We start from the raw sequence: 18,636 nt of genomic DNA, 5'->3' as shown, positions 1-18,636 counted from the left end.
TGTAGTATCTGGGAGCTGCAAATCCATATTAAGACTACAGAACAATGCTCTGTCTTGTTACAAGTGCTGGGTCACTGGTAAAGATGAAGCATTGCATACTGGCCCTTATAGTCTCTGGGTTCTTCTCCTCTGTATGAAAGATGAAGGCTGCTGCAAACTGATACACTTTAAGCAAAGTAGTTCTACCCCTCCAGAGCCTGGCAGGTTGCCAGTGAGCCACCTCAGCTGGGTAAAGTTTCAGAATACACTTGTGGTCATCACGAATTGCAAGATTCTGATGCATCTTTAAAATGAAGTGTAGTAACAGCTGTGTGTTTGTATCCCGTATACATCAAGTGTTACATGAGTGTGCCAAAAGACCTTTCTGATTGCCTTAAGAAAATTGGATAGCCCAGTCTCTATCTTGAGTATTTCTAAGGCACCTATTGCTGTAATATCTTAATATTGATATGGTCAGCAACCTAAAGGTGTGGGGGAGATGACAGAGAGTAATCTTCAAGGGCAATTTTAACAGAAGGCTTAGTGTTTTGGGAGGAGAGAGGTGTTCTCTGATATGGAATGCATAGGTTACATAAGGCAGCATGATTCAGTGGATGGGAACTGCATTCAGACTCAGGAAACCCAATTACTTTTCCTGGCGCTGTCACTAACCTGCTTTGTGACTTTGGACATGTCACTTCACCACCTTGTGCCTCAGTTTCCCTGGGTATAAATTGGGATGATAATTGCTACCCTTTTTTGAGATCTGTGGCCGAAACTGGTTAGATAACCACTACACAGTAGTATTTTTCATAAAAAAATTTAAATAACAATCAGGTTAGCAGATTAGAGTAAAGGAAATGGTCATTGAAGGACAAAATAAAAAATTTGTCATTTCTGACAGCACTGACTAAATGCTAGCGGATAGCCTTTTGACAGAGGTTAGCATCTCCCTGTTCCCATTAATAAGCTATTGGCATAGCTGTGGTAACTACCCCTCATAAGCCCCAAATTCTCAGACTCCTGTAACAGTCCCTGGTTCATTTCAGGAACCTGTCCAGCAGGGCCTTGCTTCAGCCTGTTTCATGAACCTTCTTTCTGTACTCCATTCGCTGCTCCCCTGGGCAATCTAGCACTGGCCTCCTCTGAGGCCCTTAGCACAATTTCACTACTGCCAGTGTAAGAGCCTTCTCTTCTGCACCCGTGCCATCCAGAATAACCTCTCTGTCTCATTGAATGTCCATCTCATTTCACATCTCAGCTGAAAGCTGCCTTTCCTTCGTTGCCTGTGCCTCTTGTTGTCCCTCCCATTATCTAACTCTGTGAAGTGTTTTGGGATGCAATATGTAGAAGATATTAAACAAAAGGAAATTGTATTGTGTGAGCTAGTGGCCTGGTTGGGGCCTCATTTTGTGATCTTTAGACTGGAAACATTTCACACTGTGCACCTTCATGACTCATTAAACTCGTTCTTTCTCTGAGTGAGACGAGCTCTCTGCCCCACCAACCCGTTATTTAGGACAGGAGCGTACAATTGTCCAAACAAAAGGCATATTATGTCTGTTCATTTAACATAAAAAATATATTCATGGCAGGATGGCATCATCTGGAAACTTATTTAATTTAAAAAAGAGTGATGGTAGCAAATATGCACTGTACTCCCCATACTCCCAGACCAAACACAGTGCATCATCACTGGGGTGGTTTGTATACATTGTTCCTCAAGGAGCGACTGTCATGCTTTGCTGATTTTATAAACATGCATAAGGGAACTCTTATTAGTAAATAAAGGTAAAACCACTCATGCATATTTTAAAATATTGCTATTGTGGGTGACATCCAGAACACACAGGGTATGTTTACACTGCAGTAAAATGCCCGTTGTTGGTCCATGTCAGCTGGCTCAGGCTGGTGGGGCTTGGGCTGTGGGGTTATAAAATTGCAGTATAGATGTTTGGGCTTGGGCTGGAGCGCAGGCTCTGGGATGCCCCCCCCTTGTAGGACATATTTCATAGTCCTTTGTTCCAGAACTCTCCTGCAGTTTAATCTTCCTGCACTCTTACACATCTGGTAGCAGTCCACTTTCTCTTATTATTCTAAACAAGGGTGTCTGATCTGAATTTGACGTTGAGTGACAGCTCATAATCCTGGCAACCTGTGAGATGTGTTCTTTAGAAAAAAATTTATATTACAGTTAAGCTTGCTCAAATGGATTTCCTGTAGTGCCTAGGCAGTAATGCCAGCCTCAAGTGCTCAAAAACTGAGTCAGTCGCTCCACCCCCAAATCATGAGGTTTGGGGTTCTTTTTATTTGCCCTCTGGCTTTTGAACTTTTTGGGTTCTCTCTTTCAAGATTTTCTTCACAACTGTATGGGCTGGAAACTTTTATTTAAATGAAAGCTGTAACTCTCACAGCTCCAGGACTTGGGGCTTTAAGAAAAATACCCAATATTCCAAGACTCGGGATAAAATCACAAGAGTTGCCAGCATGGTCCATGCCTTAATCTTTCTCTGGTCCCTGGTATATTCTAGCCAAGCATCAATGTTACTGATCCTTACGGAATTTGAGGGTGAAATGAATATTTGATTTGGCTCCTAGTTGTGATCTAAAAGAAACCGAGTAAGCAGACACTGGCCATCAGCTACCAATCACCTCTATACAGGATGGAGTGATTTTAAATGCTGCTGAAGTGTGTAGGTATGTGGTTAGTGGGTTGTTTGTTTAGTTTCTATTTGAATGTTGTTCATTATTTTTGGGGAGCTGCAAAATCTTCTGGTGCAGATGTCTCTGACTGATGTCATTGATTTATATTTGTATTTATTAGCCTTCTCTGCGTTAACTGTCTGTAGTGAGATTTTCTATGGGTACACGTTTCCATAATGTTTAAGATTATACATGGAGGACTTGTGATCTAATGGATGATGAGCTATCTGGGTGGATGAGAAAAAATTTAGGCTGTTCTATTTATACCTTTTATTCTTTTTGTCTGTAAGTTAAAATTTAAATAAATTGGAGGAAAAAGGGGAGTTGGGGTTGCAGGGCGAAGAGATGTGTGAGAACTTCCAAGATATCCCTCTTCTTGGGCTGTTCCTTAGTTCCAGCTGTTAGGGTGGCTCCAGTGTTTCACTCTTCTTTTTTCCTCCATGCAACAGCTGTTGCAATTTCATCAACCCTCCAAATACCACATTTCCCATTAGCATCAGAGACCTCTCTGTTTTAAGGAGAATTTCATTTGTGTGTATTTCATGTGTATTATTGCTAGGTGACCTCCAGCAAAAAAAAGAAAAAAAGTGCTTACGTCTCTGAATTCCAGAGGGATGGATTTCTTGGCATGACACAGAAATGCAGATGGTGAGATTTGCAGACTTGCTGGCAGCAAGTGGTTAAGTTTTTATTGTCTCATGCTGTCCTCTTCAAATGTCACTGCACTGTCACTGGCCTTATCAGTGTCTGATTTAACACTAGATGCCAGCTTATTTATTTCTTTTGGCAGTTTTAGTACCATGTCACGCATTGATGGTCACTATTGTGCCAGTTATTAGGTGTCTGATCCCCAAAGTGTTTCCAGATAAGTTATCTTTGCCTATTTAGTATTTTTCAACTTTAGTTTAGATTTTTCTTAGATGACTGATTTATGTTTGTGTGAGTATGTTTAAAAATCTGATTTAGTGCAAGCTTCACAAGCATGGAACTCTGCCCATGTCCTCATCCTGCCCTGCAGCCCCCTGCTATTCCAGTCCTGGGCTCCCCTCTCAGCTGTGACAGTGCATTCTACTCCACACCTGCAGGATCCTCTGCTGTTCCAAGATGGAACTCTTTTATACAGCTGTAGTTCAAGCCTGCTCTCCTTTTACTGTTTTTGAGTAATTTCTGAATAGATTGCCAGTCATGCCAGATTCTGTATGACTGTTGGTGCTACTTTAACATATGCAATCCATATAGAATCATTTAGGGGTGGAAGAGACCTTGGAAGAGTCTTTAGTCTATCTTGCACAATGGACAGGATTGCGTTGGTTATCCTTAAACTGTGTCTGATAGAAGAATGTCTAATTCCCCTCTTTGATATCTCCAGTAGGGGTAATTCCACAGTCTCATAGACTTTAAGGCCAGAAAGGACCATCGTCGTCATCTAGTCTGACCTGCACATCACAGGTCACAGAACCTCACCCACCCACTCCTGTAATAGACCAATAACCTCTGGCTGAATTGGTCCTGCTTTGAGCAGGGGGTTGGACTAGATGATCTCCTGAGGTCCCTTCCAACTCTGATATTCTGTTCAAGTCCTCAAATCATGGTTTAAAGACTTCAAGTTACAGAAAATCCAGCATTTGCTCTAGTTTAGACCAGCAAGTGACTCATGACCTACACTGCAGAGGAAGGCAAAAAAACCCAGGGTCTCAGCCAATCTGACCTGGAACAAATTTTTTCCTGACCTCAAATATGGCAGTCAGTTAGATCCTGAGCATGTTGGCGAGACCCACCAGCCAGACTCCTGGGAAAGAATTCTCTCTAGTAACTCTGAGCCCTTCCCCTCTAGTGTCCCATCTCTGACCATTGGAAATATTTGCTACTAGCAGTCTCAAATGGGCAACATGCTGCTGTAGACAATCTCATACCATTGCTTCCATAAACTTATCAGGCTCAGTCTTGAAGCCAGTTAGGTTTTTTGCCCTTCAGATCTCCCCTTGGAAGACTGCTCCAGAACTTCAAAAAACTTCTCTCCTCTGATGGTTAGAAACCTTTTTCTTATCTCAAGCCTAAATTTGTTGATGGCCAGTTTACATCCATTTTTTCTTGTGCTAACACTGGCCCTTAACTTAAATAACTCCTCTCCCTCTCTGTTTATCCCTCTAATGTATTTATAGAGAGCAATCATTTCTCCCATCAGTCTTCATTTGGTTAGGCTAACCAAGCCAAGTTCCTTAAGGCCTTGTCTACACTATACAGTTTTGTTGATGTAAGTTACATTGATGATCCAAAACCGGTATAATCACATTGCTTGTGCATGTTCACACAATGCTTCTTCTGTTGGTGGAGCTCGACCACAATTGGTGCTCTAGCACCAACAGTGAGAGCAGTGCACTGTGGTTAGCTATCCCACTGTGCTATTCACCACCTTCTGCAGCTAGGGGTTTTGGGAAGGCCGAATGGATCACAGTGCATCATGGGTGCAGGTTCAAAATCCAATGATGCAATTTGTTTCCATCCCAGCATTCCATGGACTTCCGGCTGCATTTTGTGGCATTTTTCAATGGCCACTGTTTACTGTATGCCTGCCATCTGTCTGAAAGGCCAGATCTCTCACTGCTGCTGTGGTCATTGTTATGAATACATCGTGGATGGTCATATGGTATATCATGAATTCCCAATCTGAACAGGAATCAGAGTTGCCTGATCTGCTATGTGCATGGAAAGAAACATCACCAAATTATTTTGGGTATTCATGGAGCAGCTGAACACGGTGGACTGTTGTTTTGGGCTCAGGAAACAAGCACTGAGTGGTGGGATCACATCGTTATGCAGGTGTGAGATGACGACAAGCAGTGGCTTCAGAACTTTCGGATGTGGAAAGCCATCTTCCTGGAACTGTGTGCGGAGCTCGCCCCAGCCCTGTGGTGCAAGGACACCAAAATAAGAGCTGTCCTTTTGGTGGAGAAGTGCATGACGATTTCTGTGTGGAAGCTGGCGATTGCAGACTGCCACTGGTCGGTCATGAATCAGTTTGGAGTCAGGAAGCCCACCGTTGAGGCTGTGGTAATGCAAGTGTGCAGAGCTATTAATCACATCCTGCCAAGAAGGATTGTTACTCTGGGAAATGTGTGTGAAATATTGGATGGCTTTGTGGCAATGGAATTCCCTAACTGCAGCGGGGCATATTCCAATTTTGGCCATGGACCATCTTGAGATGGAGTACATAAATAAAAAGAGGTACTTCTCTACGGCATTGAAGGCGCTTGTGGATCACCGTGGGCATTTCACTGACATAAACACGGGGTGGTCTGAAAAGGTACATGATGCATGCATCTGCAGGTATCCTGTCCAGTACAGAAAGCTCCTAGCAGAGACTGGACCAGAAAATTCCAGTGGGGGATATTCAAATGCCCATAGTGATCCTGGGAGACCCAGCCTATCTTTTACTCCCCTGGCTCAGGAAGCCTTACATGGGAAACCTGGATAACAGCAAGGATAGCTTCAACAATAGATTGAACAGGTGCAGAATGACCCTAGAATGTGCCTTTGGCAGATTAAAAGTATGCTGATGCTGCCTTTATGGCAGGTTAGTCCTAAATGAGAAAACTATTCCCATGGTCACAGCAGTCTGCTGTGCCCTCCATAATATTTGTGAAGCTAAGGGTGAAAAGTTTCTCCCAGGGTGGAGCGCAGAAGCGGATCACCTGGTTCCTGAATTTGAGCAGCCAGATACTAAGGCTACTAAAGGGTACAGTGCGGTGCTATTCAAATCAGGGAGGCTTTGAGGCAACATTTTGCCAATGAGTACAAATAATGTGTCTTTCTATACAGTACTCTGCCGTACTTTGTTAACTTGCCACCAGGGCAGGGGGTTGGGTCTCCAGATGGGGCAAAGGGTCTAAGTGGCTTTTTAAGGAACTCACTGAAGGCGAGTAGGGACAGTATTGTAAATTCTGCCACCATTTTCCACAGACGACGGTCATTGAAGCCGATATCTCATTCCTGGTCCTTAAAACAGATGCAAGGATGCATCTCCTGCATGTGTGCCGCTTCAGACCTGATCCCTATGCTGCTTTCCCGTGTGCCACTTTGGTCCCTGCACAAGTGATTGGCACAGGAAAATTTCCTACAATGTAGGAAGGAACAAAGCAGCTCTGCCAAGGAACCTTTGTAGGGGATTGGCAAGTACCTCCAGGAAAGTTTCCTAGAGATCTCTCTGGAGTATTCCCGTGAAATCTCAGTGTGCATTAACACACTGTTCCACCACACTACTTTAGCTGCACAGAGGAATGTGGTGCACACTCAAAAACACCTTGTCTTGTATGTTTCTATCCCTTCACCCACTTCTGGAATGTACAGAGCAAAGGACAGCTCTACCTCGTATAATTGAGCAGCATCAACTCAAAAAGATCACCAGGGCTCTTCTCTCCTGCATCATGCATGCCAGAGATGGACTGCTGGGACTGACTGGACCCCTCCGGAGTGGAGAAGAGTTTCGGACTCGCCGCCTCACCAGATAACCTTGCCACATGCTCCACATTGTCTTCCAACTCAACCTCCCCGTCCATGACTTTGTCCTCAGGGTTGACTCCACTGTCCGCTGTCTCCAGTCCCGCCAGAGTATCCATGGGGCTCTTGGCAGTGGAGGTGGGACACCACCAAGGATGGTATCCAGCTCCTTATAGAAACCGCTGGTCTTTGGTGCAGCACAAGAGTGATAGTTTTCTTCCCTTGCCTTCCGGACCTTCAGATGGGGAGGGGAGGATGCCTGTGTACTTGGGTGCAGGGCAGCGAAGTTCAAACTGCTGACCAGAGTGGTCAGGATGGACATTGTGGGTCACCTCCTGGAGGCCATTTACCATGACATAACCAAGCACTGTGTCTACACAGATATTTTGTTGATCTAACTTTGCTGCAAAAAGCTATATGCCTCTTGTTGAGGTGATTTTATTTTGTTGGCAAAGCAGGAGAATTTTGTTAACAGAAGGAGCGTCACTGTGTGTACACTAACACTATTTTGTTGATGAAACCTGACTTTTGTCAACATAACTGTGTCATGTAGACAAGTCCTCAGTGTCTTCTCATAAGGGAGGGTCTCCAGTCCTCTGATCATATTGTTAGCCCTTCACTGCACCTGTTTCAATTTGAATTAATCTTCCTTAAAAATGGGAGACCAGAATTGCACAAAGTATTCCAGATAAGATCTCTCCAGTGACTTGTGTCAAGGTAATAACACTTCCCTATCTCTACTAGAACAACCTTGCCTGATGCATCCTGGGATCGTATTAGCCTTCTAAATGGCTGCGGTGCTCTCAGTCATCCTGTGATCAGCCAGTACACCCAGGTCTTTCTCTTCCTCTGTCACTTCAACTGATTATGTCCCCATCTTATAGTAAAAAAAAATCTTGTTGTTAATCCTAAGCGTATGACTTTGTGGTATTAAATTTCATCTCATTTCTGTTACTACACTTTTCAAGGTCATTCACCTCTTCTAGTAAGAGATTTTGGTGGTCCTCTGCATTGGTAGTACCTCCCAACTTTGTGTCGTCTGCAGATTTTATTAGCACATATCCACTTTTTGTGCCAAGGTCAATATTGAAAACATTAAATAAGATTGACTCTAAGACTGATCCCTGAGGAACTTCACTAGTCACCTACCTTTTGCCTTACAGGTCACCTTTCAGTATGACCCATGTAGAGTCCTCTTTAACCAGTTCCTTACTCACCTTTCAATTTTTGTATTAATCCTAGTCTTCTCCAATTTAACTAATAATTTTCCTTGTGAAACTATCAAATGCCTTACTAAAATCCGGGTAGATTAGAGCTACTGCATTTGCTTTGTGTAGAAAAACAGTTATCTTCTCAAAAAATGAGATTAGATTGGTCTAGTATGATCTACCTTTTGTAATACCATGTTGTATTTTATCCCAATTACTGTTTACCTCTGTCTCTTTGGAATTTGTTCCAAGACCTTGCATGCAGTTGAGGTCAAACTAAGAGGTCTGTAGTTTCCTGGATCCCTTTTTCCCCTTCTTTCTTAAAAATAGGAACTATATTAGCAATTCTCCAGTGATAGGGTACAACCACTGAGTTTATAAAGTCATTAAAAATTCTTGCTATTTGTTTTGCAATTTCGTGTGCCAGTTCCTTTAATATTTTTGGATGAAGGTTATCCTGATTTGGTCCCATTAAGCTGAATTTGATTTCCACCTCTGATGTAGCAATTCACGTTTCCATATTCTTGTTACCATTAGCCACTGTAGCCACTCCCCCATAGCTCCTCATTACCGTTATTAAAAGCTGAGGCAAAATATTTATTTAGGTGTTGGGCCATACCTAGATTAATGGAACACACAGATGTGAGGGACTGCTGAACTCAAAGTAATATTCATATTAGATACAATTAACTTAGGTTTAAACAGAGAGTGGGAATGGTTGGGTCATTACACTAATTGAATCTATTTCCCTATGTTAAGTTCTCCTCACTCCTTCTATGGGTCATCTCAATTATCACTTCAAAGGTTTTTTTTCTCCTGTTGATAGCTCATCTCAATTGATTGGCCTCTTACAGTTGGTATACATACTTCCACCTGTTCATGTTCTCTGTATGTATAAATATCTCCTGTGTGTTCCATTCTATGCATCTGAAGAAGTGAGCTGTAGCCCACGAAAGCTTATGCTGAAATAAATTTGTTAGTCTCTAAGGTGCCGCAACTACTCCTGTTCTTTTTGCGGATACAGACTAACATGGCTGCTACTCTGAAACCTCCCAAAGACTGGCAGTCTCTCTCAACCTTGTATCAACCCCAGATCTTTTTTTTTTATATATTCCCCATTCCATTCTCTTGGATGGCAATTACATCATTGACTATTCACTGGACTGGAAGTGGATCCCCTGTGGTACCTCCTTAGATACTTCCTCTTAGCTGACACTGAACCATTAATAGCTTCTATGTTTTTTTTCAATTGTATACCCATTTTATAGTAGTTCCGTTGCATACACATTTCTCTAGTTACCCCATGAGAACACTCAGCAGAACCATATCAAATGCCATACAAAAGGTAAACTATACTATGCCATTACTGCATTTGAACCCAGATTTCCAGAAATAGGTCTAGAGAATTCACTCAAAGTGTCACTTCAGGTCATTTTTATTTAATTTTTTAATCTTATTTGTTCTGTTTAACGGTGTGCATATATTTAAACTTCTGTCCTGTCAACATTTTTTATTGATGAATTGCACCATTCACACAGAAAAAGTAAGGAAACACAGATTTTGTTCATGTCATTTCTTTGTGAATAGGTCCCTGCAGGGTAATAAAAGGATTTAGTATCTCTGGGTTTATTTCAGCTAAATTTTCAGTCCTTCATTGGCTGCAGTCATAGACCTCACATACACAGTATAAGCGCTTTCTTGTTTCTAATGCCTGTGGAGGTTGGGTACCTTTAAGGAGGGTTCTATATTATGTTACATGTTTCTAGCTGCTGGTTCAAATTTCTAAAGCAGGATTTTTCTGATTACAGGCTAAAGTTTTGGATTTCTACTCCCACCATCCCCCTTCATGAAATCTATTGACTATAATGCACAGACTGGTATTCTAGTGGATTTGTTAATGGTCCCAGCTGCATTCTTTCCATTCTTTTCTCACAGGAAAATATCTGTAAATAACTCTGTCTAAAATTTCTTACTCTGGTAGGTTTTCTGTCACCCTCATGAACATTAGTGCCCCCTTTTATTTTCAGTGTTAGAAAACCTCTAAGAATAATCATTCCGTAGAATGTGATGATGGATTTGTCTCATTTGGATCAACAAGAGGAGTGTGTGTTTAAATGTGCCTTTCCCTCCCCCTTTTTAAAGCGGTGCCTTGTCACTTGATCAGTGTGTGTTATAAATTAAAATGGTTTCCCCCACTAATCTTTTATATTAAACTAAGTTTGATCACTGGATCGCTAGTTTCTTCTGGCTTTTCTTTCTGTTTAATGTTTGAGTCCTATAATGTTTGGTTTTAATGAATTCAAGCACGTCATCTTTGAAATCTTAATCCTGACTCTGTTGAAGTCAGTGGCAAAAATCCCATTCACTTCAGTGGAGCCAGCATTTCACCTTTAATTTTTACAGTGCTATATTTCTCTTCTTTTTTTTAAAGAGCTGTCCACTTGAGTCTGAATATGAAATATTTGCAGTGCTAGTAGTAAACATTAAAGCCAGAGGTGTGATCAGAAAGAAACCTGAATTTAACCCCCCCCCTCAATTTTCTGTGATAAAATTAATATTATTCAGTCCTGTTTTGTGCCTAAAGTTTGGCACCTGAATCCATATTTTAGCATCTTTTGGGAGATGATTTTAGTGAAAGTTGTGAATACTTTGCATCTTTGGAAATCAAGCTTAAATATGAACTTTTGTCCATAGCTTTAAGCAAGCAAGTTAATTTTGGCCTTTAATAACCATAGTTGTGCCAATAACAATTTCTTACCTTTACCACTCTTTTTATAAGATGTTTTGTTTTTTAGCACTTTTTTGAGGTGAAATATTGATAATGTCTGCATATGATTACTAGTTGCACAATTAATATTGTATGTTGTGCTAGATAGTTTTCTAAAAATATTTTAACAGAGCTTTCATAAATGTGTGGAAAAAATTTGCAAAGAAATAAATAATCTCGATGTCTGTTGGCGAGTGATCCAACTTGTATCCATAATGTCTATTCTTTAAACTTTAAAGTTCTCAAAGTACTGAAGGTAATATGCTTCCCACTCCAAATCAGAGCTTCTGTGTGTATATGAATTAGGGTGACCAGATAGCAAGTGTGAAAAATCAGGAGAGAGGGTGGGGGGTAATAGGAACCTATATAAGAGAGAACCCCAAATATTGGGACTGTCCCTATAAAATCAGGACATCTGGTCACCCTAATACGAATCCTGTAGTGGGATAGAACCAGGAGAACTGTAGAACACTTAGGGTATGGCTACATCTGGAATTTCAAAGCGTTGCCCCGGCAGCGCTGCGGGAGCACTGCCCCGGCAGCGCTTTGAAGTGTGTGTGTAGTCGAAGCGGCAGCGCTGGGAGAGAACTCTCCCAGCGCTGCATGTAAACCACATCCTTTACGGGTGTAGTGTGCAGCGCTGGGAGCCGTGCACCCGGTGCTGCCGCCCTGATTACACTGACGCTTTACAGCGCTGTATCTTGCAGCGCTCAGGGGGGTGTTTTTTCACACCCCTGAGCGGAAAGTTGCAGCGCTGTAAAGTGTGAGTGTAGCCATGGCCTTAGCTAGCACCATCCTTAGGGACTCCCAGTGTTATCTGTTGTGTTAGATGGCAAGTTGGTTGATGCAGAAACTGTCTTGTACAGAGCACTGTCCCTCCCACTCCAGATCAGTTGGCACCTGTTAGAAAAATATGTGCTGATTGAGTCCTGGTTTGCTTGAGGGGTAGAAACTTATTTTTAAATTAAAGCTGAGATTATAATCACATAGATTCGAGGAGCCGAGGCTTTAAACAAAGCCAGATATTGAGAGGCTGATGGTAAAATTGCAAGAGTTGGCAGCATTAGTTACCTTTGTGCAGTTCCTCATTTTCCGTTTGGTAGCCCGTTTGGGCTAGCTGGATCTTATTTTTGATTGTAATATTTTGTATTGATTTTATTCACACAATGCCAGCCAACTAGGGTGTTTATAAATGGGCTAAATAAATCTCCAACCGTTTAGTCTGCAGTACAAGCTAGGATCAAAAATTGGTAGTTTTCTAAGTCCCATTATCATGCAGAATATCCAGTGCTGTGAGATTTATGCCCAACAAGCTGTAACTTAGAATAAATTGAAGACTTTTATTTTGAACTGCCACATCCCATATATTAAAATGATTATAGGGTGCTGACTAGGCAGCAGAATTTAATAAAATGAATGGGTGAATATTAGTTGGGCCTTTTGTTCAGGGTACAGCTATGTTTTTAAAAAAAAACTGCACAAGAAGATGAGGTGCTGTCAAGTGATGGATCACAACAGAGGATTTGGGAGCAGTTGTCAGTAGTGCTCTCAGCGGTTTCTCCTTCTAATAATGTTTCCCTAAGTGATGAAATAACCAAAAGGAAAATTGAGATTGGGTAAAATTCCTGTTGCTGCTGCCTTTTTGTACTTTCCAATCTGAGTCACTGAACACTTATCCAGTCTGAAATGACAGACAACACAATCGACTATTGTTTGTTACGCTTAGTGTTAGTATTTTTTTTGGTGGTGAATAAAACATTTATTTATAGCATAGTAGCGCCTAAAGGCACCAACAAAGATCATTGGGCCCCAGTATTAGGCACTGTACATGCATCCCTTACGGGTATGTCTTCACTGTAGAATTAACCCAGGGGATTGGCACTTGGGTGTTAGTGGCCACACTGCAGAGCCAGACTCGAATATGTCCACTGAACTGTGTCCACACTTGTGCACCACTCACCTGTGTTTGTTGCTAGGACCCTTGGGGCACATCCCAGGGTTCTTTGTGGGGCAGTGAGCTGAGCCGCTCTGATTTATTTCCCAGTGAATTGTGGGAGAACTTGTCTGTCCTTTTGGGCACGGGGCTGGGAGCGAATTGTGGGAAGGTACTGGAGGACTGTTGGCCCTTGAGTGGTTTAGTCTGAGTCCTCACTGTAAAATGGGCAGTTATCAGCCCGCTTGTAAGCAGAAATCGGACTTTAGCCTATAGACCCAGGATGGGCCTGGGTGTAAAGCACCACCAGACTCGGGTGAGAGGCTTTTATGTGTGCATGAGAGCCAGATGAAGGGCAGTGTACACAAGTAAGAGCCCGAGTTAACTTTGTAGTGAAGGCAAGCCATCCGGGAGAGTCCTTGTTCCAAAGAGCTTACAGATTAAATAGACAAGGCAGACAAAAAGTGGGGCAAACAAAGTATCATTATTCCTGTTTTACTGTTGAGGAAACAAGGCACAGAGGGCGTAAGTGACTTGTATCAGGTCACAGTAAACGAGGAGTACACCCTGGATCTCATGAGTTCTCTAGCCCAGTGCAGCAGCCACAAGAACTTCCACTCAGATCACTCCTGCAGAACAGGAGGATTTTTTAATGGAGCTCAGAGGGTGCCCAAATCTTGCTCTGTCAAGATCCACATTGGTGATCAATCAGAAGCCTTGTGTGTGTACATCATACACATAAGGTGGAGCGAGGTGCAGCTGTGGGAGTTGCCCTGGCAACTCCAGTGAAGATCAAACACTACATGTGAGGCCTGTGGGTTCCCTGGGCAGCACCTCCATATTAAAGATCAGGGTAGCCCTGAGTGCAAGTAGTATGCTAAGCGAAAAGCATGAGAGGAAATTGCCCCCTTCCACACTGTCCTGCCCATCTACCAATTTGAGCGTTGGTGTGGACTTTCTTTGTACCTTTCCTTTAAAGCATTAAAGAAGGGAAAAGGCTCTGAGTGCCATTTTTACTACTTTATGGTATATTGCAGTGGGTTTACTAGACCTCTAAAAGGGATCCTTTCCAGATTGGCTTTACATTGACCAGAGGAATACCTACTTTCTCAAAAGTTGTAGAAGATAAATGTGGCATTTGATAGAGTTTGGTATCAAACATTCCAGTTAAAGTTGCAAGCAGTTTATCGTAACCCCAGCCTAACATTCTCTCATACTGATCCCCAGATTTTTTCTCATTTGCTACATTCAGTAAACTCTGAGCTTTTGTTTAGAAAAAAAATGTTTCTTTTTCAGTTGTGGGATAAACAGATGTGCTGCTGCCCTGTTAAACCAGCCTTGCAAAGTATTTCCATTCAACAGTAGCTGTGGTGAAAGGTAGGACTCCATCCCTCTCTAACCCCATTCATTTCAATGAGCTATGTAAGCTTGGAAGCTTTATTGGAACTATGTTGAATTCTTCACAGACGATTTTGTTTTCTTTTTCTTGAAAACAATCAAGGAATAGAATTTACAAACTGTGTCAATGCTATGTTAAAGGGGACCTGCAAAGGAGAGGAAAATCCTGTTTGTGTACATTTTCCTGGTTTATGATGTATAAAGAAGGCTTGAAAGCCTTTAGATTTTTTTTCTCCCTGATTTTTTACATTAGAAATTCAGTTCTTTTCTACCTTGGAAGAATCTTTTGATCAGTAGAGAATGGGTAGTGTACCAAAGAAGATGAAATTTAGTTAAATTAGAAAGAGAGTTTTTAAATTCAGGCTGTTTAAAAAGCTATACACTCTGTTTTTAACACCTACTTAATGCAATACTTTAAAACATTGGGAGAAAATAAATTTTTGTTAAATTAAAGGGAGTCATCCAAGAAAGGCTTCCAGCAAAGCAGAGAATATCAGACTTTACCTTCCTGCTATTTCTAAAGTATTAAGAAAGGAAAACATTTAAAAATCAAAACCCAAAAGACCAAGCTTATCTTATTTACATCATAAAGAAGCAAAATCAGGCATACCACACTTTGAAAAAAAAAATGCAGATAACCTGTAAGGTTGTGTACTTTAACTTGCACAATTCCTGATTAATATTGTGTTGCTCTAGAACTTTAACTTATCTACTTTCTATCTTTAAAACAAAAGAAAAACAGAAAAACCTGGTTCAATCTTATTGCTGCATTGATGTCGAGTGTTTTTTGCATTTAATAGATTAACAGGAGCTGGCTGTAGTGTCTGAAGTAGCAGAAAGAATTAATTTCTGCAGCCCCAAATATGAAGATGCTCCTTAGCTGTTATTTTAGACCTACCTACCATTAGGGTGACCAGACAGCAAATGTGAAAAATCGGGACGAGGGTGGGGGGTAATAGGAGCTTGTATAAGAAAAAGACCCAAAAATCGGGACTGTCCCTATAAAATCAGGACATCTGGTCACCCTACCTACCATTTTCCCACCAGGGGCTTCAAACTAGAATGATAAGGACACATGTGGCAGCAGCCTCTGCATTCCTGTGTTCCAACAGAATCCCATAAAGTGAGGTATCCATCTGTAATTCAAAACGTTAAGAGGGATCCAGCTGAAGCAGTGGAAGGTCCAACTTCTGGCATTTGTGCAGCAGCTGCCTGGGCATTGTGCCATACATCAGAGGCATTTTACAGTCCCTCTCTGTCCAGCCCAAAGCATTGATTCCCTTCCCCCTTTGCTATTTCAGATGCTACAATAGAACAACCAAGCCGAGCTGTGTGAACTTTCCAGAGTGGGAATAGTGGTGTCGTTTTGGAAACATCCCAGCTTTATTTCTCTGAGTTCAGGGCCCCCAGGATGCAAGTGACCCTTTTTTCTTCTCTGTCATTCAAAAACCCTTGGTCACTGACTAGATATTACACTTAAATGTTAATTAAAAAAACTTTTCTAGCTCAGCTTACTCAACCCCCTTTTACTTGGAGCTATATTATCAGTAATCAGATTATATTCAATCCCCTTCCAAATGAAAACCATAAAAAGATTAGTAGTCCTGATCTGTCTAAAACAGGGGTCAGCAACCTTTCAGAAGTGGTATGCCGAGTCTTCAGTTATTCACTCTGATTTAAGGTTCCATGTGCCGGTAATACATTTTAACATTTTTAGAAGGTCTCTCTCTGTAAGTCTATAATATATAACTGAACTATTGTTGTATGTAAAGTAAATAAGGCTTTTAAAATGTTTAAGAAGCTTCATTTAAAATTAAATTAAAATGCAGAGCTCCCCGGACCGGTGGCCAGGACCCGGACAGTGTGAGTGCCGCTGAAAATCAGCTCACGTGCCGCCTTCGGCACCTGTGCCATAGGTTGCTTACCTCTGGTGTACATTATCAATTCTTCCTCAAAGTAGTGGTGAGATCCAGTCCTTTGAGTCAGTGCCTCCTTATCAAAGCTTTTTCCCACCAACAGATATCTTCTCTGAACTTGGACTTAATTATCTTTTCACTTGGAGATATTTTAAGTGGTGGTTGGGAAGGTTTTATTAGCTGATCCCTTCATTTTCTGAGAAGTTGTAACAAGAAGCTTATATACCATCTGTCTCTTTTCAGAACAATTTAAAGAAAAATAAGAATCTTGTTAGCAGAACCCTTAAGAACTTCTGCACCAGAGAGCAGCTGTTAGTGAGCATATCTGATGAGAGTCTTGCCATCAGGGAAAGATTCTCTTATTTTCTAATAAAATCCTTATATGGCCTTTCTTGCAAGAATATTGTAAGGAAGACAAGGAGTATTTAGAATTTGATGTATGGTGCTACTTTTTGTATTAACGCACATTGATATAAGTCCACTGCTGAGCTATTTTTTTTGTTGTGTAAAGTGTGCTTCAGATATTTCCCCTATTTATCTGAGTTCCTATACACCTACATGAGAAACTACTGAGGTAAAATGGACATGACAGTAATGGTGTTCAAGAATATCATAAATCTAAAGGCTGGAAGAAACTTTCCAGGTCACCTAGTCCAAACCTCTGCATGAAATGAGATTTCATTAACAAAAGCTGTCTAACAGCCTCGGAAACCTCTCGGTGGTAGAGCATCATGGATGATTCTAATGCCGAAACTCCCAGTAGTGATACTGCCTTAGATCTATCCCCAGGTGGATCATTTTTCTGTCTCAGCTTTGAGGGGGGGAATCTAAGAGGGCTAGATAGTTCATGTGCTTGATAATAGGCAATAACAGAGTTCCCGTATCTAAGTCACTTGTTTGCGTCCAGCCCCAGCTGGTAGTGTTGAAAGACAGGGCCCTCTGATGGAATTTTGGTGGTCTGTGAGAAATGGGTTTCAGTTCAGACCTTAGTGCATTGGGGTTGCAATTCAAAAAACCACTCACTTGCTGCTCTTACACCTTTATTGGCGGTTTCAGTGGAGATGGCCTGAGTGGACCGTGGAGACTGAGCTCTCTCTGCTTAATGTTCCTTCTAATTTGTTTCCTCTGTGCACAGTAAATGACTGCCATGGCGCCAGGTTAAAATCTAAGGGCTGGTCTGCACATAGTTTTTGTATCGCTATAACTATGTTGGTTCTTCCTGTTAGTGTTAGTCAGTGATACAACCCCTAGTGTGGATGCAGTTATATTGGTCTTATGGGGAAGAAGCTATACCACTCTGTTATACCAAAAAATGATGATGTGAAAAATTAACATTCTGAAGGTTGCCAAGGCAAGCACTCAAAAGTTAGGAAATGCCAGAATTAAGGCTGCCTGTGCAACCTTTTTTCAGCCTCCTTGTACAGAAGCAGTAAGATACATTCTTTAATTAAGTGACCACATACCGTTGTTTCCACAGGGCCTCCTCATTCAGTGCACAGGATGGACCATGCTCACTTAATGTACAGCTACCTAGTAATTTGTTTTTGCCTCCCTGCTCAATAGATGGCCACATGCCTTATTTACTGCACGCTATATGCAACCCCTGCTCTAAATACAGTATTAATTTCCTCACTGGCTTTTCTGTGGGACTCATTAGTAGTAGTATCAGAGTGCTTCATAAATATTAAAGAATTGATTTTGACAGCACCCTGGGGAGATGAGTATGTATTGGCTCCATTTTAGAGTTGGGGAGCTAAGGCACAGGCAAATTAAGAACAAAAGTGTCTACGAATATAGGATGCCTAACTTGGGATGCCCAGGACCTGATTTTTCAGTGTTCTGAGCATTCGATAACACTTTATATGCTCAAAGCACAGGTCCCATTGACTTCAGTTGCAGCTGTGAGTGCTCAGTACTCTTGCAAAGCAGACCTCACGATCTCAGGTCAGGTACCCGAAAACGAGGAATACACAATTAGTGATCACATATGAAAAGCTTGGTTGAAGTGACTTGTTGAGCATTACAGAGGAATTCTGTGGCAGAGACAGGATAGAATCCAGTTCTTCCGGGCAGCATTCAGCTGCTTTTACTATGGGATCATCCTTTCTGTTCCTGCAATCCCCTGCCTCATGCACTGAACACCTTCCAACTTCTGCATCAGATATGGCAAGTGTCCTGTAGACCAGAGTTTTTCAAACTGCAGGCCATGACCCAGTACTGTGTCACGGCACATAA

The 18,636-nt window shown here is 41.7% G+C and overlaps 1 protein-coding gene across 2 annotated transcripts in view; it reads left to right on the top strand.

Annotated features, from left to right (window-relative positions):
• TSPAN9 (tetraspanin 9) overlaps nt 1-18,636 on the top strand; it is a 296,264-nt gene that overhangs the window by 65,057 nt on the left and 212,571 nt on the right. The window contains exon 2 of one of the 2 annotated variants that reach the window (XM_050966263.1): nt 14,384-14,464. The exons of the other annotated variant lie outside the window; for it this stretch is intronic. The gene's annotated coding sequence lies outside the window, so the exon portion shown is untranslated. The remainder of the gene's footprint in view (nt 1-14,383; nt 14,465-18,636) is intronic. 2 annotated transcript variants of the gene reach the window in all.

The sequence above is a fragment of the Gopherus flavomarginatus genome, chromosome 1, assembly GCF_025201925.1.
Source record: "Gopherus flavomarginatus isolate rGopFla2 chromosome 1, rGopFla2.mat.asm, whole genome shotgun sequence".
Classification (NCBI taxonomy): Eukaryota; Metazoa; Chordata; order Testudines; family Testudinidae; genus Gopherus; species Gopherus flavomarginatus.
Note: the sequence above shows the minus strand (reverse complement) of the source record. Positions and strands in the feature narration are given on the sequence as shown.